Source organism: Danio rerio, chromosome 7 (genome assembly GCF_049306965.1).
Source record: "Danio rerio strain Tuebingen ecotype United States chromosome 7, GRCz12tu, whole genome shotgun sequence".
NCBI classification, from domain to species: Eukaryota; Metazoa; Chordata; class Actinopteri; order Cypriniformes; family Danionidae; genus Danio; species Danio rerio.
In genome coordinates this window covers 51,410,775-51,432,500 of record NC_133182.1, presented here as the reverse complement: position 1 = coordinate 51,432,500, position 21,726 = coordinate 51,410,775, and the positions used below count along the sequence as shown (strand labels likewise).

Below are 21,726 nucleotides of genomic sequence, written 5' to 3'. Positions count from 1 at the left end.
CGTCAGCTTGTTGTTGAGGATGGCTGCATGACGTAGGAGTGTGGAAGAATTATTGATCTGGCGTCAATGCTTTTTTTGTGCTCAATGTTCTGTTGCCAGTGGCTTCTTCTGGTGTGGCTTTGGTAGAGAACAATTATTGAGTCGATATCACTGGCCAGACGTATCCAAGACAAGTGCCTGCAGCTGTTACGCAACACATGAACTGCAACTATATATCGGCTGTTTTGAAGAACATGGAGTTGATAGTCTGGTCTTCGTCTTCTGGTGTTTCTCATTAAGGCTGCACTCTTAACAGTCATGACTTTGACATATAGATGAGTAGTTGACAGCTGACAGTACTTGTTTATATATTTTTAAAGACGACCTCATTGAATCGTATTGTGCGCCGTTTATTAACTTGTATGTATTTCAGTTTTAACAAATGTTTGTTCCAGTGATCATTCATTCATCAATCATTCATTTTCTTTTTGGCTTAGTGTCTTTATTAATCAGGGGTCGCCACATCCGAATGAACCGCCAACTTATCCAGCATATGTTTTACACAGCGGATGCCCTTCCAGCTGCAACCCAGCACTGGGAATAACCCATACACTCTTACATTTACACACATACACTGAGCCAATTTAATTTAATTAAGTTCAACTCCCCTATTTTCCATGTCTTTGGACTGTGGCGAAAACCAAAGCACCCGGAGGAAACCCATGCCATCACGGGGAGAACATGCAAACTCCGCACAGAAACGCAAACTGTCCCAGCCGAGGCTCGAACCAGCAACCTTGTTGCTGTGAGGTGATCTTGCTACCCACTGCGCCACCTTGCTTCCCCAAATATTCAATATTTAGAGTACAAAGCAATGCACTGAATAGGGTATCTATATTTCTATGAAACGTGGACAGTATGTTGTATCCACTAAAATTCTGAAGTGTGCAATTAGCAGACACTTTGCTATCCTATAGGTCTATGGAGGATTTGCTAAAAAAAATCTTAGGTGGATGGATGTTTTCAAGGAGGCAAGACCAGGAGTGTTGTTACTCAAGGCTAAACTGAATGCCTGTACATTTTTAGACAGGCAGAAGTCACAATGAACAGTCAAATGCAGATTCAAGGAGTGTACCAGCATGATGGATGTAGCAGTATATCTGAGTGTACTTAATCAATGCTTGAGAACCACGTTCTTCATAAATTAATTCAGTATAAACCCAGCTTCTCTCTGTAGGAAAAGGAGCCAAAAGTATTGATGACTCATCTTGCACTCATGGGCGTGTGCAAAGTTTTGTCCAGTAGTCTTTCTGAGCACCTTCTTCTGCCTAGCAACAGCGATTAGCTGTTGGTTGATCATTGTGCATATATTGTAAAAAGCGATATGATCAATTAATGATGACAGCATATGTTTTTAGTTCATTGTAACTTATTAAACTATGTTAATCACGTTCTAACTTAATTCTATAAGTTATGCAAGCTGTTTAAAGTCAGTTGAACTAAATATAAGTTCAAGTATCTGTGTTCTTCACTAAATAGCTATTGGCTGTTCAAAAATAGCTATGCCACCACCCTCAGTGTGTCCTGCCACAACTTTCTGTTTCAATACATTGTCACATGAAAATAAACAGCACTCATCAATCCATTTTATGGCATTTTAATGGAGTAGTTTTCTTAAAAATGACAGTTCAGTTATGGTTTAACACCCCTCCCCCTATAAAAACAAGCATAAAAACCTGCATAATAATATAAAAGATATTTTGAGAAATATCTTGAGTTTTTTTTCCTTGAATGTCACCAAAACAGCTTGGTTACTAACGTTTTCTTGTGTTCTGCTGAGGAAGGAAGTCTTAACACAGATGAAGAACGAGACAAGAGTGAGTTAAAGGATGACAGAATATTCTTTATTGGGTTAACTTCCCCTTTAAATAGCAATCAGCAGATTTATAGGCAGATTTCTCAATTAACCGAACAATATGCAACCAGTGCAAGCAATGTGTTTCTATGACATGAGACCTGTAAATAAATGTTGAGCGGAATCGAAGGCTCGTACTGTTCGTTCGTGAATAGAACATTCTGTCGGCAATTAAACCATTGGCACCAGTTCTTAAAATGGTTCTTGGTGTCGCCTGTGGTAAGAAGAGCGGGCTGCTTGTGACTGGTTTAGCGGAGGGTATTCCTGCTCGTTCTGCTGCCGTTGGCATGGCTGCTGAGAGAATGCTGCACAATAAACGCCGCTTCCCAGTGCTGCCGCTGCAGAGGAGAGCCCATATGTCATGAGAGAGGCTCACACAGAGAAAGAGGAGCTTGGGGGAGGGGTAAGGATAGATGGAAAGGGGGGTGGTTTTGGGGATGAGAGAGAGAGAGTTCTCAGAGCTAAAGCGGGACCCCCATGGGAAACCGTAAAAAGGACGCTCTAGTTTAATTTACCCCCCTCCCACACCTCCCCAAATCAAAACGGATGTACGTGCCTGTATTTTTGCCATGCCTGTTTTCTTTGTGACGCTTTAGCCGTTGCATGCATAGTGCTTTCTGTCTGAGTCTGCTGAAAGTCGGCAGAGGAAGATTACAGGAGATCACAGGCTGAGACGGATTGGATTGTGGTAGTGGTTGCTAAAAAACAATGATAATATAACAATCTACTAGGGGTGTTGCAATATGTTCATATCATGATTCCCTCCAGCATACAGAACTGATCTACTGTACATATCAGATCTGATATATATATATATATATATATCAATATACAGTTTCAATATACATCAATATACGATGCTCAATGACTTTTTGAACAAAGTCATAAGAGAGAGAAAAATATGAAGCGTTTAGATGCAAAAACCTAAAAGCCATTTGATATTCTTTTCTAAAATTAGCATTTTTCTTCAACTTTTGTGTGTTGTGTTATTCATTTTACATTTATAGTGACAGATAAGTTCTTTTCATTGCCTTTCAAGTGAACATAAACATAGGAGGTTGAGATAAATTCCTATTTCAGACAGCATTTATAGGTTTTTGCATCTGAACTCCTCATATTTCTTTTTAAAATGCTTAATTGTAAGGCATTTGATAAACTTTTTTATTCATTAAAATGTAAGTGTTAAAATTTGTTGTTAACCTCAGGAATAAACTTTAATTGGGTTGAACTTGAAATTTGAACCAACATTGAAAAATACTTAGTTCATAGGGTGTGTCAGAACACCTCCACCTTTAGATTGGTTCGATAGTCCATTTCCTCTACGTAAAAGCAATGAGGTTTTGGTCAACTTGTCTACTGTGTGTATCTGGAGGAATGCCATACCTGCAGTCATGTTCTGTCACTGCTGAAAACAACACGAAACCTTTCACCCTGTCAGGTCACATTGTCAGGTTGGGTTGTGTGGTCTCAAGAGGAAACTTGTGCAATTCTTGACGTTTGAAAAGGGGATCGGTGTGATTCTTGTATTTGATGGAGTTCTATGGTGTGAACAAGAAATGGTCTCAGAGATCAATTATTTGTGCCCACTTTATTATGAACACCAAAAGGATTGAAGCAACATTCAGCTTATGAGCAATTCCATGCAAATGTCAATCTTGCCAGGAAAAAATTAAGTTTAATCAAAACCGTTTCTGCATTTTTTTTTGTAAGCAAGTGTTTTACAGTTCTTAAGAAATACTCTAAAATGTTTCTGTCAATGTTTTTAAACAATTTGATTTGAATTACCGAAGTCACGCGAATGGCAATTTCTCATTGCCACATTTTTGGGTTGTGCAGTTTAATTTACAGAATTAATGTACTGTATGTATGTTGTATACTGCAAACTCGCATACTTTTTTGGTCACATCCATAACGCATGATTATTTTCCTCATTTAAAGTATAAAACATGTTTACAGTTTGACATTTTTGTGATCTCTTAACTCTGTGGTTAGTTGTTCTGGAATATATAAACAGATGTTTCTATATAATGTTAACATAAACTTTCAATGTTAATTTATGGTTTGAGTTTTTACAATAAATGTCACATTTAATTCTATAATTGCTCCTATTCCTTTTTTACTTAAATGCAAAGTTCAGACTGCATGATTTTAGCCCTGATTTTCCTTCACTGACAGGTCACCGACAAGTTTTGAGAAATTGCAGACAAATGCCTGAAATCACAGGCAAATCGGTGCTCGTTCACGTGAGTAACAATCACACAGTGTGAACTATTAAAGATGCAATCTGGGAAAATCGCAGATGAGTCGCCGACACCCGTGAGATATTTGGCATGCTAGATATCTGGAGCTCTCTGCAATTAAAAATCATGCTGCTTAAAAATATGTTCTGATTGAAAATAACATTGACAATCACCTACAGCCAATGAGAAAGCAGCATCCACTAGTATGAGTATGTGCAGGCCAGCGTGAGAAGTTAAGTGTGCTTTATTTTCAGCCAATTTGGACCTAAGAAATGGAGGAAAAACTAGTGTAAATTTGGTAGGAGCACCCGTATCTGTTTGAACGTGTCACAACTGGGTCGAAAAAGAAATAAGTCAAGGAGAAATTGCTAATTCCCTTCACAACCCTGGTGAGCAAAATAAGTACATTTTCAACCACACTAAAGGCTTCTTTCTTATTATTAACAAAAGATCTATTTTCGTGACCTCGCAATGTTTCCATGTCACTCTTACGTATGTTTGGTTGTGAGACGTAGTTTGCAAGCCGAGACAAAGTTCGACGATTCTCCTATTGTAAAGTCATGCAATGTGAAACCCCCTGTAGCTGATCCATCTTGCAGTGTAAACAAAGCAGCGACGAAATGCTAGCCCAGATAGTCCTGCCGTGTGAATACATTTGTGACACGACGCGCAGTCTGAACTCAGCATAAATTAACTTGATTTGGTTTCAGGATTTGGTAACTAGTTCTGAAAACACTATTAGTTTATGTTCAATGATAGTTCACCCACAAAAATTAAACATTTTCTGTGCATTTACTCACTCAGTACATCCAAAATCCAAAGATTTTAGATTTTCAACTCGGGCTTGGCGATATGGCAAAAATGCAAATCTCGATAATGGTTTTCCATACTGAACGATAACAATATATATTTCGATATCAGTTGTTAATGCTTCCAGATTTAAAAGAGTACCCCAACAATGACTTAAGCCACAAACATTAGAGGGTCCATTAAATGGCATAACATACTGCATTTCTAACAGTTAACCAGACCTTCATATTACAACACATTATATTTGTGGCACTCCTAATATGAGACTAAATTGACTCTTTTCATATCCCCTCTACTTAGTCCCACTTCTTCACCTTTCCTCGCTCCGCCAGTGTGTCCCAAAGGAGGCTCTTTAATGAAGCAGCGAAGTACCTGAATCACGTACGCTGTCATGGGCAGAAACAGAGCCCGCTCGCTGGGTCAGGGGTAGATGGCGTGTACGGGCAGGCTTCATGCAGAGCGTGTTAGAACTCCAGGCCTTCACTGCACTTCCAGCGTGGACATGGAGATAATCAAGCTATATATACACACTACCTCAGGGCCAGTGAGTGTCTGTTACTGCAGAGATGCTGTTGCAAGGCGGATATGAAGAGCTGCGGGCAGAAGCACATTAACTATGGTCGTTTTGCTGCAGTGCACGTAGGGTTCATTTCAATCCAAGGTTCCACACATACAGTAGGATGCCGTTGCTCCTGTTTGCCAGAATGCAGTTTAAAATGCTGCGTTAACATTTCACAGAAATAAAGTGAACAATTCTAAAAAAAAAAATTATAATTTTTTTTATTTGTATTTTTTTTACAAAAAAACAACAACAATTTTTCCATTGTATTTCCTCAATTAAAAACAGATTTATCTTTTTGAATGGACACATTTCATGGTTGTTAAAGATTTTCATGGAACTTTTGAGTCCTTTTAAGAACCTTTTATTTATAAGAGTGAAGACTGATGCATTGACACTTTAAAGTGAATTGAGTCTGAAGACTGGAAATAATGCCTGCCATTGTTCAGACAAACAAATAGTGCCGCCTTAAACTCATGCCAATACTGATGTGTCGTAAATAGAGATGTTATTTCAAAGCAATGCCCATCTTGGAATTGCTTCAGACATTTAGTCTCATTTTAATCCATGATTGTATGCTGTGGATTTAAAATATGCAAATTATGCATACTGTTTCGAAAGATTGAATACATGATTTTATTCCACAATTTAAAGGCAGCGGCAAAGTGGCTCGGTGGTTAGCACTGTTGCTGGTTCGAGTCCCAGGTGGGCATTTCTCTGTGGAGTTCTCTCCATGTTTGCATGGGTTTCCTGCGGGTCCTCCGGTTTCCCCCACAGTCCAAAGACATGCGCTATAGGTGAATTGGATGAACTAAAGTGGGCTCAGTGTATAAGTGCGTATGTAAATGTGAGTGTATACAGGTAGGTGTTTCCCAGTACTGGGTTGCAGCTGGAAGGGCATCCACTGCGTAAAACGTTGGAATAGTGGGTGGTTCATTCTTCTGTGGTGACCTCTGATAAATGAGGGACTAAGCTTAAGGAAAATGAATGATTGAGTGAATTTAAAGGCATAGTTCATCAAAGGTTTCAATTACATTGTTCCCCATTAAGGACCATATCTCCGGTTAATTATAGGAACTCAGTTATAGGAACTATCCACCAAGATTTTTCCTGGTTGTATTTAAACTGTAAATGAGTACTCTTAAGTGACATAAACTCGTCATAAAATCATTATTTTAAGCATGTCATTCAGTGATGCTAACAATTGTAGCACAGATAATGATATGATCTATCTTTTGGGGTTTTTCATGTTTGCGATGTAAATACAGTATGTCAACTATGTACCTTAATGCAATTATTGTTAAGCCCCAGTCAGATCACATGAATTTGTCGTGATTGTGGCACAATTTTCTTGACGTAGGGTGTTGTGGGGATTCACAAATGACAAATGAGTGTCGTGACACAAGATTCAATTTATTTATTTATTTTTGTGTGTAACGTGGCATTGTTCACAGCAATCAGTACTAGGTCTGTGACGCCTCACTATAGAAAAAAGTCTAGCATGTTTAATTTTTTTCCTCATTCTTCAAGACAAGCTCTGTCACGTGGGTGACACTGTGCATTAGGATCACATAATTTTTCCGATATATGAGTGGTTGCTGCCGTTAATGCGCCGGTCAGGTAGACAAAAATAGACTGCATATTTACTCATAGGTGGGTCATGGGTGGACAACATCCATCATTGATTATGCAAACTTTAACTACCTTTTTTTTTTCAATTAAGGTGTTTTAAGTAATTTTATCTGACAAACTGGCAGAAATATGCCAACATTTTCATTCTCACAACGAGTTTCTGAGTTCTCTCAGTCTTCCAACAGAGTTTGTTCTTCCGAGGTAATTTGGGAAAATTTTCAGTGCTGCGACTACTTCACAAAAGCATTTCCTGCTTATTCAAATTTGTCATTAATAGTGAAAACAGTTTAACATAGGCTTCTCTAAAATGGTGAAAATTTCACTTTAAATTTATTAAGGCTAGATTTTATTTTATTGACCATGGCAATTCGTGTTTTGGTGCATATAGCGGACTTGTTTTGAAGCGCTTCACCACAATTTTTTTTTTGTTATTCTTGTTTAAAGATAACTGAGCAACAAAATATACATTAAAATTAAGATACAAATTATACCAAATGAAATTCGTTTAAAAAAAATATTTTGTTTGTGCTTCTCCACTATTCAACTACACAGGTGGATGATTTGTTTTGCTCTGTGGAAATAAAGGATTTAATGAATGCTTCACTGTAATTGTTGTATCACAAACCTCTGTCATATATTTGCTCATTTTAATATGTCATTATTTTAAAGATTATGTCTTGAACATCTGATTTTTCGCTGGTGCTGATGTGCTTTCATTTTCTCTGTCTCACTCGTGGCAAGTTTAGGCCAGGGAGTGTTTAACTAGCAACCCTGACAGGAAAATACACATTTAGATTTCAAAGAAAATATCTTAATATTGAAAAGGATTCATAAGTTTTATCCTATCAATGTCATAACAATAATGTAGTTATTAGTTGTCTGCAAGCATCAGTGCTTATTAAGAGTGAAATAAGATAAAAAAATAAATAAATTCATATAAGAAATATTGTTATAGCAACACTAGTGGATGCTTTGGTCAATAACACTCGTCATAGACCTCACGGGATGACTGATCATGAAGGAACTTGTAGTCTGGCACACTTGTTACCCACGACAAGTCAAGATTTTATCAAGAAAAAAATCACATAATCTGACAGTGACTTTTGTAACCGACAATTAAAATCGTGTGATCTGTCCGAGGCTTTACTTTTATTAAAGACACACTACTTTGGAGTAGAGGCTGATTTAGTTTTTCTAATCTCGCCAGTCCTACAACTTAAATCATTTCGACTTTATGCTGTGCAAAACAAACCAAAAAGTTGGTACTTCCGACAATAGTTATAGGAACTAAGAAAACTTCCTCTACACTTAAAGCCTATACTGACTTTAAATTCATTGACAAAAAAAAAGTTGTAATGAAATGCTATGGTATCACAAGACACTAATAACACAGTGCCTTGTAATGTGCAAAATGGGTCTGTATGGTGTCTTTCACTAACGAAGGAGTATTGTTTTAAAATAATGCTGTTATTAGGGGAATATTATATTATGCTTTAGGATGCATCTTCTTGATCGGCACAAAGAATGTTTTGTGTTTTAGCCTTGAAAAGCCTGTTTGAAATGTCAGCTGTTGACTGTCTTGCTGAGCTGACTTTGTGAACAATTTGTCAGTGTGTTTCTGTCTGAGGGGGTTGCCGTCTCCCAGACATATTCCAGCTTTCAGTTGGCTCTCATTTAGTAAGTGCCGGATAGCAATGGTTGGTTGTCATGGCTGCGCCCCCCTTCCCACAAGCCTTTTCTCACAATGGCCATGCTTTCCATCTTAGAGATCAGAGGCAGACAGCAACAGTCCTCGTTGCCCCTCTTTCCCACCCTTGATTTATGTAGATTACATTCAGTCTAAGCTATTAACACTGTAAAATGTACACAGATTAATCTACGGAGGAGTACGCGGCCTTTACGTCAAACGCAAGAAATTAATCCTGCTGAAAAAAAAAAAAACGTTGAAGGAATGCGAACGCCAGAGTGATTGGTAGAGCCGGCCTGATTCCACTGATGGACTCTTATGCGGGATTAGATATGGTGCGCATTTATAGCTGGAATGAACTGCCAACGTTTTGCTCCTTGTTGACTAGCAATTATATAAATAGATTGTATATTTAGTTGTGGTTTATTGCTCATTCTTGTCGCTCTTCATTAACTTCTTTTCCACTGAATTTTCTCTTCCGTGCCCGAGGAGCATTTTTCGAGAGATTCCATGCTTTTCCTGCAAGAGCTGCCAGTGTTTCGTGGCCAAACATTGTCATGGTGAGGAATATAAAATGAGTAGTGGCAGTGTTGTTTTAGATTATTATATTTCGATAAATGAGTTTGAGGATGTACTGCAAATGGATACTAAATAACTAAAACAATACTGCACATATTAGCTGGGACAAACATTGGATTAACCCAGTAACTTAAGGTCATACATTGACCTAAAGGCAGAACAGGTGGGTGGGCTAATGCACTAATCTGAAAGATTTAACAATATACATCAATAGTATAGGTAGTGTTTAACCCTTGGTTTAGTTTTACTAAAACACAGCCTACACAGTAAAAGCAATAGCTGCCCTCACTAATAAACGGAAGTGCTTATGATGTATAAGTTTCTTCACCTTACAATATTAAAACAAGCAATCCCAACATTTTAGCACATTTAGTTGTTAAACTACATAGATTCAGGTAGTCTTGACTTAAAATAATTTGCATTTACAACTTTTGAGAGGTCGTGTCAAAAGCATTTGAATGATAGAGAGTATTGATAATTGAACTGAAGAAACAGGTGGAAGAATTAAAACTTATAATCAGACATAAGCAAAATAAATCTGAGTGATTTTGCAATTCTTTGATGTTTAAAATTAAAAAATGTATTAATATATTATATTATTATTAATAAATGTAATAATATTTATATGATCATAAATGAAATTAACAGTCACAGAGTCACTCAACCTGTGTAGTGCACATTTACTTTTTAGTCTTGGATAGAAAGTGCCCATCCAAAATGATCTGAAAAGCCCCGCGACTACCCTTCACTCTTCAGTTCGCGTCACCAACGCACCATATCATGTCAAATAAACTCACATTATTAGCATTTAACACTGAATAAAGCGCATGAGGTGTGCCTGAGGTGATCATTGCCCTAATTTTCTGTAGCTGTTTATATAATATTTACTTTTAATGTGCTCCTTAGGACATAAACACTGTTGCTTTTAGAACATGATTTAAATCGTCCTTTAATCAGCCTTTGTACTTGTATTCAAATTTGTACAAATTATCCTATTTTTGGGCAAATTGTGAGATCGGGAATGTTATATCTACTAAAAATTCTTTTTTTGTTCTTGATTAGGAATTCCGTAGTTTATGATCTTAAAACTGTAGATTTCATGGGCTACATTTATAGTGTAAATCTGACATATAAGTCTCAAAAGAAGGTCAGTGTTATATTTTGTTTGTAAATCGTGCGGACTAAAATGAAGCTGTTTATTTGTGCTATTTCTAATATTGTCAGTGGTATGGTGTTGTGCATTGCATTGTGTAGTTTAGGTGGTCCCCTCCCCCTTCCCCGATGCAGAAAATTGCTCCCCAGTGCCTGATGCAGCTGTGAAGCCTTTTATCAGAGAAACACAGCAGAGACCCTTAACTCCTGCTGTTGTCCCTACCATGTCCCTCTCTCTATCTCCATCACAACATCCCTGTCAGCACCATCTTCCAGTTTTGCCTTCTTCCTAGGTGTGCTATCTGTACTTAACACGACCTGTTGAAGTTTTAGCTGTGGGGTTTGACAGTCCTAAGGTTGGAGTCTGAACGGGACTGACTTGGACAGTTCTGATGTGACTTGATTTGCCATTTGCCGTTTTATCAGAAATAGCACAGCCAGGAGCAATAATTACACAAATTGAATCTTACCATAAGAGCATGTAAGTGTCCTGAAATGCTACCAGTACATCTGCCGTGACACAGTCCAAACAGTGGGCACCGCCGCTCAACAGATGGACTAATTCCGGGTTTAATTAGGATAGACGTTTATCCTGCAGCCCGTGTAAAGTGTTCGCGTGTCTATGAGCAAGTTCAAGCCGGCAAGTGCAGATTAATAGGAATACACTGGTATTACATGGACAGGGAGGGAGAGGGGGTGAAATGAGTGAAAGGAATCAACTGCAGAAGCAGATGTGGAGGGAGAGGACAGAAACAGAGAGTTTGGTGAAAATAGAGAACATACAATCTGCCATTCTTTTACTCGGCTTCAGACACATTTTGAATGAAATTCTGGACAACTCTTTCATGAAGTTACAAGGGTTAATGGGAAAATCGTTATCGTTCTTTCATTTTAAACCCATAAGACAAGGTTGATAAAGCCTGAAGGTGATGATACATTGGGCAACTTTTAGAGCAATGTTGTCCGGCAACTCTTGGCAATGTTGTCGTCAGCGGGCAACCAGATGAGACACAGGGCAACTATTTAGTGTAATTCAGTGTTACCGTCTTCTCCCAGCAGCTTGCTCCAAGCCCCGATTGTAAGCTTTAACATTGTTGTACAGCTCCCATTAGCCCAATGCAAGAGTGGATGTCTATTTATCATAGCAGAATGAAGCAAAATAACGCTTAACAAATCATATTACTATTAACAATAATGCTAAAGTGATGATTGCAATAGAAGGAAACACAAAGAGACATGCTAAAACTTTAGACCTATACACAAGTTTATAAGGAAGCTAAATCAGCTATAGTGCACCTTTAAATTGGACAGCTGTTGGCATTGTAATAATAAGCTATGAGTTAATGCTCAACTGCTGCTGAGCAAGCGACGTCTTGATTAAATTTTTCAGACAGCTTGAAGCTGGTCAAATCATTAGCTCACATTGCGATTGGAGGATCTCAAAAAATTGCAAATAACCGATCTAACTGATCAAGATACAATTTTCTTGCTCATTTTCAATAGGGTAGTAGCGAAGCATCATCTCTCGCTAACATTACCAGGCAAAAGTTGCTTGTGTATCGTCAACTACAGTTATTATTATTGTTATTATACCCTTTATTTCAGCAGAAAAAGCAGTCCACAAGTTCACAAACAAGCAAATAACAAGTAACATCATTCATCCATCAAAACACGCATGCAATGACAGTTAAAAACTATTCAGAACATGTACAGGCCAATGTTTCAAACTCCAAATCATTTAAAATCTTTAAAAGCATGTAGTGAAACAAACTCTTCAAATTGCTACTTTGTTTGGAGGATATTCAAGGCAAAAGGTGCTGCATATTTAAAAGCTTTTTTTTTTTTTTTACCATTTCAGTACACTCCACTGGTACAGACTGTTATTAAACTTCCTGAAAATGAAGGCTATAGTTAAAGACAGGTTTTACAAATGTTAGTTTGGAGATATGAGGGGAGTAAACCCTGAATAGATTTATAAGCAAGGATATGCCAAGATATGCCAATGCTTAAGCCTACGAGTGGACAAAGTAGACCATCCTGTCACTCCACTGAAAGCCACTAAAACATTGATACTTGTAAACAATCCAAATGAATTAAGCCATTTAATCAGGGTCTTCTGAAAAGACACAATATATTTATAAGAACTAATCGAAAGCTTTTGTTCATGCATGAACTCTGATCAATGCAGCTACATAGAGAAGATCAACTTAGGTAAACTGAAAATAAACTTTGTTTGTTTATCACATCAATAAAGCATGTTTGAGCTTTCATTTTGTATGTTTGATGTGCTTTTTATGAATATGCATGTTTCAGTTCTGATGGGCTGGGCGTATAACCTATAATCGATCTAATTGTTCCAGGTCAATTATTTTTCCTACCACGAGTGGAGTCACGTGACCCCTGCTCAGTTAAGGCTGATTTATACTTCTGGGTTGAATACATGAGTATGGTCCAGTGCAGCGAATTCGTGTCATCACATACCCGCGCACCTCTCAAAAAATGGAACTACACGTCGCACGTTTGCACTACATTGACAATGACTGTAAGCTGCACCAGAGATGCCTCGATATGGCATATTTTCCATTACAATAAAATTATTATTTGCTTTAAAATATTTGTTTACAGAAGATTCAAGAAATGCACTGTTTAATCCATTTATCCCTTTAAATATTAAAACAAAAGCAAAATTGCTATAGAAGTGGTCAATACATTTGATGTGCTAAATTCCATGTCAGCTTCATGCTGTGATTGCTTTTATGCGTTGAACCGGTCAAAACTGTATTCGCCGATAATCTTCCACTCCAGTGGGCTGTTTAAAGGTTGCGTCCGGATCATTGAGCTCAAAACTAGATCAGTCCAATTTTTGGACATTTTGTGTTATGTGTGATTCATTAAAAATGACCAGCTCCCAAGAATTCATGAAAAAGACATTGCCACTTTAACGCACTTTAAACTTTAATGATTTTTATCTGCTTCTCCACATATTGCTCCGATAAACTTGATTGTATGAATTTAAAACTTTGAAATAACTCAGAATTATATGCACAGTTATTATTAGTTTTGACTTACTCTTTCATTTTGGTTAATCTGTACTATATACAGTTGAAGTCAGAATTATTAGCCCCCCTTTGAATTTTTTTTCTTTTTTAAATATTGCCCAAATGATGTTTAACAGAGCAAGGAAATTTTCACAGTATTTTTTTCGATAGTCTACAGAACAAACCATCCTTATACAATAACGTGCCTAATTACCATATCCTTTCTAGTTAACCTAATTAATATAGTTAATCCTTTAAATGTCACTTTAAGCTATATAGAAAAATGTAGTCTAATATTGTGTGTTGTCATCATGGCAAAGATAAATTTAATCAGTTATTGGAAATGAGTCATTAAAACTATTATGTTTAGAAATGTGTTGAAACAAATATTCTCTCCAGTAAACGAAAATTGGGAAATAAAATTAACAGGGAGGGTAATAAGTCAGGGGGGCTAATAATTCTGACTTATAAGAAAAACTGTACATAAACATATGGATAACATGCAAAGAGTATCCAGTAGGCATGCACAATATATCGGTTCAGCATCGATATCGCAATGTGGGTTGAGTCTGAATTATAGTTCACCAGGATCTACAGAACACATGTGATTTGTAGAGTCATTGCTAAGTGTAACCATAAAAGAGTAAAGGTTTATAATTTGCTTGTGTTTTAAGGGTCTGTGACTGAGCATTTCAACATTTGGGCACAAACATGATGATGTTTGGATGTATAACAAAGATTAATTGTGTTTTTATTATTTACAGTATACACAATTTGTCTTGTTTCTAGACCAGATATCTCCATTTCAAAGCAAAAGCAAGATTATTTTATGCATTCCATTGGCGGTTAATGTAGCTTGTTATAAAGGAAAAACTATTCATTTTGATCAATTTGCTCTGAAGGTGAAAACAAATTACTATTTTTACTTGATCTGAGATTTATTGGATATTTGAGCTAGAAACAGGACAAAGCAAAGTATGAAAAGCATTTTTTTTACCCAAATACCCAAATACCCAGTATTTTACCCAAATACTGTCAGACCCTCCAGAAAAACCACCAAACAGTGCTATTCAAACTATCTTGTGAAACGGGATTCACATTGCAAATGTATTGCAGAAAAATAAAATACAGCAATATCAGATTTTCCAATATTGTGCAGTTCTAGTGTCCAGGATTTTTTTAAATACCATACATTTTTAAAAAAAATTCATACAGATACCTTTTATATTCCACAAAAGAAAGGAAGTGAATCGATTTTAGAATGAGAATGACAAGGGACAGAAAAAATATGTAGGTGAACTAGTCCTTCAGAAAGTCCCTTATTTGTGTTACTAAAAAAGGTACTCAAGCATGAACACGTCAAACTCACCCAGTTACAAATGATTGAAGGCTAAACAATAATCTCTACACACTGGGAAAAAGGCAGTGTGACAATAAAAATCCATTTATTATATTGTTTGGCTGTTTGTGTCATCATCACGCTGGTACTGTATGAATGAAATGAGGTGTCATGTCATTTTGCACGCATGATTGATTGGTAAAGAACTCAGTAGGGCTGAATATCCTGTCCAGATGGTGGGCTTTGGTCTGACCGTGTCATTAGTCAGGTGGTTGCTGATGCTTGCTGCCCCTTTATTCACAATGGAGAGGCGTCAGCTTTGTTTTACATGAGAGTAAATTAAAGAGAATTTGAACAGGTGATTTGCAGGATTGACTATATGTACACCAAGCTTGTAGACTAGCAATTTAGAAATCACACTTTCAGAGTATTAATAGTGTGACTGTAGTATCAACCAATCATTGCACAGCGCACGCCAGCAATAGAATAATAGCTACACACTTCTTTTTTTTCTCTCTGTCTAAGGCAACTCGAATGTTTCTATGGAAACCGGGGAGGCTCTGTGCAATTTTATACATATGTTTTCTGGACGGCTGTGCCGCATGGTTCCTCAGCCATGCCTGGAGGGTCCAGCTATTGATCTTAGCTTCTCTGCCTGAGCTATTAGAATGTGAATGAGGATCTCCCCCATCTCTTAATGTGTGCTGAATAATGCCTTTCAAGGCCGAATTTGAGCTTGGACCTTGTCTGATGTTATCTGTAAACTCATAATTTCACGCTTGACGACTGGATCTGGTGTACCAGTGGGACTTTTTGAATGGCCAAAGGTTCCTGTAGAACTGATCACACAGTTTAAATATTCTGTTATCTCTGTCTGTGCTTTCAATGATATACAGTGGCTGGAAAACCTTTAAGGTGCTCAGATGCTTTTTCACTTTGTAGTGCTGTAATAATTCTGCATGTTTGTTTTAATGGTTTCAATTGTGTTCGCTTACATGAGATCAGTCATCGGTGGTCTTATGTTTAACATGTATATGGTCACATCATAGGGGCTGCCTTGTTGAATAGCACAAAAAATCAAGTGCTATTATGCTACTGCTCAGGGTTGCCAGGTATTCATAACAAATCCAATTGCTAATTAAAAATAGCTCATAAGTCGCCCAATCAAAGTGGAAGGACATGAGATACAGTGGTCCCCCGCCATAACGCGGTTCACCTTTCAAGGTCTCACAGTTTTGCTAATTTGTTTGTGTAGCACATTGTGTTCTGCGTCCTGATTGGCTGTAGACCACTGTCGATCAATCTCATTCGTGCCATGTATCAGTGTACAGTACAGAATGTGTTCAGCTTGCCAAATTGACATTAATCTTTGATCGCTAGCAGTGTGACTCTGAAGTGCTGGACTGTATGTTTGCAAGAATTCTCTCCAACAAACCCTATAATGTAGATAAAACATTCTGCACCTTCAAAGGCACCCACAGTAGCACCCAAAAGGCAGAGGAAGACGCTAACCATTGCACAAAAATTTTGACTTATGGACATGCTAAAGGAAGGTAGAAGTTACTTGAGTGTTTAAACACGAGAGAAAAGTGTGAAAATGTTAATGCCTATCTAAGAAAATAGTGTAGTAAGGGCTTTTACAGCCTTGAAACATCTATAATAATTGTTAAAAAAAAGCTGAGTACTTCATGGATTTCACCTATTGCAGGCTTTTTTTTTTAGAATGTAACTCCCGCGGTTAACGAGAGACCACTGTATACTAATAAATGGAAGGACTGTAAGGAATGTGATGACATATATAATATACTGGAAATGATGTTTTTGTGGGGCTTATTTTGAATTTTGTGGTTCCTTTCACTATAATTACTCTGTAAAACCCAACAGTCAACTTCATCAAATGAAATGAGTGTAGTTAACTCAAAATTTACTGAAAGTTAATTCTACTCATTCGAAAAGAGTTTTGAACTCAGTGTTGAAGGTAATGAGTTAAGTAAATACCTCATTACTTCAACTTAAATGGAGTAAGTTCACAGTACTTATATGGATTAGTTTTTTTTTTAACTCAAATGGTTTGTAGCAATAAGTTGAGTTTCCTTTGTTTGTTGGGTTTTACAGTACTCAGTTAATTTGAGTTCTCTTAATTTATGGGGTTTTACTGTGCTCAAATTGCTTTATTTAAATGGATTAAGTTTACAGTACTCATTAGGATTAGTTTTTGAACTTAAATGGTTTGTTGCAATCGGTTTCCTCAAATGGTTTGAGTTACCTTAAAGGGCACCTAGGTTACCCCTTTTTTCAGATTTAATATAAGTCTTTTGCGTCTCTAGAATGTGTATATAAAGTTTCAGATCAAAATACCCATCAGATTTTTCATTATACCTTTTACAAGATGCTGTCTTATACTGATTTCCAGCAGGGGGTGGTTTTATCGTACTGCGCCTTTAAGCTTTTTCTTTCCCGCCCACTGTTTCTACATGCCTCCTCCCTCAGCTGCGTCAGACAACAGACAGACTTAAAGGAAGGAGGTCTCACGTAGCGTTTGTGAGATACTACAGTAAGAACTAACCTTTACTAATGAGTATTGTGAAGTTGCATTGATGATTCACACACAATATGCGCACACACACAAACACACACACACACCGCAGATGATACACACACACACGCAGGCAGGCAGACAGACAGAGCGCGCTTAGCCTAGTTAAGGCTAACCTCAAGTGTGAATATCTGTTATGCTAATGTACAAAATAAACCTGATTTAACTTCCACAAACCGGGATTGAAGCGTCTTCTTTTATAATTGTTCTGACACGCGGCTGTGCTGATGAAGTAAAGCTGAAGTAAAACACTGTAATTAATTACACACATACTCTGTTTTAAAACACTTTAAATATGTGAAACTTACTCTTAGTCACATTTGATGATGATTGCTGATCCTAGCGAACAGAACAGAGCTTTTATTCCCGGTTGCTTTGCGTATGTCTGCCTGGTCTTGTTGACATATACACGCGACTACCGGAACATGTTAATGCGCGCAGCTGTCAATCAATTCGGTGGGCGGGGGAATCGCACACCTACGTAATGGTGCGATCGATTTGAAAACAGCTCCAATTGGCCGACCCTTTTTTTTGTAGTTAAATTGAAAAAAAAGGACTGGGTGTGTTCATATCACCCCAGTATGACGGTCTATACACTATACCAACACACAGATCTGTCCAAACAGCTTGAAAAGTAGATTTTTTTACCATAGGTGCCCTTTAAATCTTTGGGTTTTACAGTGAACCCATTTCTCTTCAGTTGATTCTGTGGACTTGGGTTTTTTTACTGCAGAGAACCATGGACTTGGCAACATTCTGCTACTCACTTTTTTAGGTGAAATCATACCATTCATTCAATGTAATAAAACATGCATGTGGTGCTGCATTCATTCTGATGGGTTTCAGTTTCCCCAATTGTCAGATGGTGCCTTAAATTGTAACTGTCAGGTTGACGAGGCCATAAAGGGAATGTCCAACCTAAAATAATAATTCAGTTGTCACCGACTAACATTTATAATAAGCTTTATAATGTAATTTCAAACTTTTATTACTTATTTTGTTGAAAAAATGTATAGTATAGCTTTTTATTTTGTTTATTTTTTGAGGTATTGAAAGTCAGTGTGGTTGTACAGCAGCAAAAATTATATGCAAAATATATTGTGTGAGTTTTTAAAAGTGACCATTATTTAGAATGCATCACTTTAATGCTTCCATGGCATTGCAAGTTTACCTTGTAACACTGCAGCGCTGATAACTATTGTTTCTTTTTTTTTCCTTTTTTGGAAATATTGACAAACATCTTAATTTTATTGATAAATATCTGATATATTGGTGGCGTAGTGGTTAGTGCTGTTGCCTCACAGCAAGAAGGTCGCTGGTCTGAGTCCCGGCTAGGCATGGGATGATAACCATTTTCAAGATATACCGCGGTTTTGAAAAGTCAAGGTTTTAAAATCGTCAAAATTTTCTGTAATACCGTGTATGTGTTAGATTTTTTTATTTACATTTTTTTTTTTAGGACAACAGTATCTCCAGCAAAAAAAAAAAAAAAATCTAAAGTTGCCGTTTTTAATTGTAATGAAATCTGTGTTTTTGAAACTAATGAAGTCAGCAGAAGTCAATGATTCATTTTAATTATTTAGCCTGACATGTTTATAGCTCCAAAATATTAGAAATATTTCAAAACATAAAATGTATTGTGTTCAAAGGGAAAAAAAGTTTTTGTTTTTTACCCAGACATTTAAAAAGAATGTATTTTAGAGCAGTAATCACAATACCAGGATATGAAACCATGATATTTTTTTTTTCTAAGGTTATCATACCGTCCGAATCTTATACCGGCCCATGCCTAGTCCTGGCTGGGACAGTTGGCCTTTCGGTGTGGAGTGTGCATGTTCTGCCCATGTTTGCGTGGGTTTCCGGTTTCTCCCACAGGCCAAAGACATGTGCTATAGGTGAATTGGATTAAGTAAATTGCCCATAATATATGAGTGTGTGTGTGTGTGTGTGTGTGTGTTTGAATGTGAGGCTGTACGGCTGTTTTCCAGGACTGGATTGCGGCTGGAAGGGCATCCGCTGTGCAAAACATATGCTGGAAAAGTTGGCGCTGTTGATTTCGCTGTGGCGACTCCTGATAAATAAGAGACCAAGAAGCCAAAGAAAAATGAATAAATGACTATGTGATACTCCAATTCTCACAGTTTTGTAAGAACATGTACTTTGTGCTTAGCTTAAAGAGATGAATAATTATTTATTTGATTTATGATTATGGTTAAGAGATAAGAGCTGCTGGAATTACAACATCTTAGTTCATCAACTTCTTCCAAGTTGCATAAAAGGTGAATAATAGAGTAAACTTCCTAAAAAATGTACAATAAATAGTGTGTATCTGATGTGTGTAAAGCACATCATTAGATTTTGTGTAAAACTATCAGTACACTCTTCTCCATATAATTCAGCGTGTCCTTCATTTTACAAACCATAATTGTCTGTTTTACTTCTGTCTATTAGGGATGCTCCGTTCAGGAATTTTTACAGCTGATACCAAGTACTGATTCCTTGTGATGGTGATCGGCCGATACAGAGTACCGATTCTGATGCTTTAAGCTTTATAATGCATAAAGCACATGTTTACAAGTATGCTACTTATTTGTAGATCTCTCCTTACCTAAGAGAATACATTAAGGATGTTGCATATAATCCCCTAAACACATCTCGTATAACCATTTAGTGTGATCATGTCATGGTCAGAAGCAGCTTTACAGAAAATAATATTAACCAGATAAAAAATGGTAAGAAAAATGACTAATGATGCAATTTGGAAACACAGCAAATGGAAGAACAATTCAACAAGTCTCAATCAAGAAAAAGTTTTAAGTAAATATTTGATGCATAGTTAAAATACACACATATATATTTATGACCTCTTTACTAAAAGGAAGTAGGTCTAAAAACAAATAAATGTGCATATATGTTTTACCTGCTGTAATAAAGGCCCTGCGATTGCTGATACATCATTTACCTCCTTACATGTTTTAACGCTGCTGATGTGTAATATAGGAGTGAGCATGTTTGTCTTCATCTGCAAACTTGTTAACAAACACTTGTGATTGGTTCATGAGATCAGCCAGATAAGTGAGTACCGATCGAGTCGTAAAATGTGATTATTGGTCGATACCGATCTCTGAACGATCAATCAGAGCATCCCTAGTATTTATGGATACTGAAATGTCTGAAACCTACAGTTAATGTTATTTATTTTTAAATAATGACTAGATGTTCAAAATGTGTAGGTGCTCTTTGGGTATGGGATTCATCAGAATAAACAGCAAAAGTTAGTCCAAGGCAATTAAAAATGTGGAAAAAAATATTAAAAAGCCTTTATTGACATGGCTGTTCCTTAAAACCAATAAGTTGCTATTAAGGACAAACATCCCACTCTCTATCTTGCTCTGCACTACTCATTGTGGAAAAAGCAGAATTGAATTTAGCAGTTGATGATAAACATTCTAATCACACCGGTGTGATCATACATGTATAAGGGCTAAAGGAAATCACACAGCTTTGGAACAATATGAGTTTATGGGTATTTTTCACACTTGGGTAATTTGTTTTGTTCTAAAACATGGTTTAAAATTTAATAAATTTTTTTTTTAAAACAAACCAAAATTGGCACATGAAATTAATTTAGTTTCAGCATAATTCTCAATTCTCATGTTAATAGATGCTGAAATTAATCAAGCTAAAGATAAAATTGCACCAGATTCAAAAACAAAATCACAAACACTGCAAAAAATCCTTTTCTTACTTAGATTTTTTGTCTTGTTTCTAGTCTAAATATCTAAAATTTCTTATATCAAGCAAAATAATCTGCCAATGGGGTAAGCAAATTAATCTTGTTTTTTCTTTTGATGTAAGATTATTTTGCTTACCCCATTGGCAGATTATTTTTTTTGTTTTAAGGAAAAACTCACTTCATTTTGGCATATTATTTCTCAAAACAAGACAATATGTTTTGCTTGTCTAGAAAATGCTTCTTGATTTAGGAATTTTTAGATATTTGGACTAGAAACAAGATAAAAAAATCTAAGTAAGAAAAGCATTTTTTTGCAGTGAACTGAGCCAGATCTTAAAACACCCAAAATGATAAATTTATCTAAAAATCAATTTATACTTTGTCTTCAACAGTAAACCTGTCTGTAAGGTGATACCGCACAAAGTGAGGCATATTGTATACATCCGTGCATAACTCCAAGACCA

General features: G+C 36.7%; 2 protein-coding genes and 1 long non-coding RNA gene across 25 annotated transcripts in view; 2 read left to right on the top strand and 1 right to left on the bottom strand.

Moving 5' to 3' along the window:
* brsk2b (BR serine/threonine kinase 2b) overlaps positions 1-21,726 on the top strand; it is a 271,162-nt gene that overhangs the window by 960 nt on the left and 248,476 nt on the right. The gene's annotated exons all lie outside the window — the stretch shown is intronic.
* The window catches only part of tsg101b (tumor susceptibility 101b), a 90,271-nt gene that overhangs the window by 43,771 nt on the left and 24,774 nt on the right, over positions 1-21,726 (top strand). The gene's annotated exons all lie outside the window — the stretch shown is intronic.
* LOC141375127 (uncharacterized) lies at positions 10,163-17,943 on the bottom strand. Its single transcript, XR_012382671.1, has 3 exons — positions 13,237-17,943; positions 12,417-13,195; positions 10,163-12,075 (listed from the first exon to the last, which is right to left on the bottom strand). It is a non-coding gene; the product is annotated as an uncharacterized lncRNA (long non-coding RNA).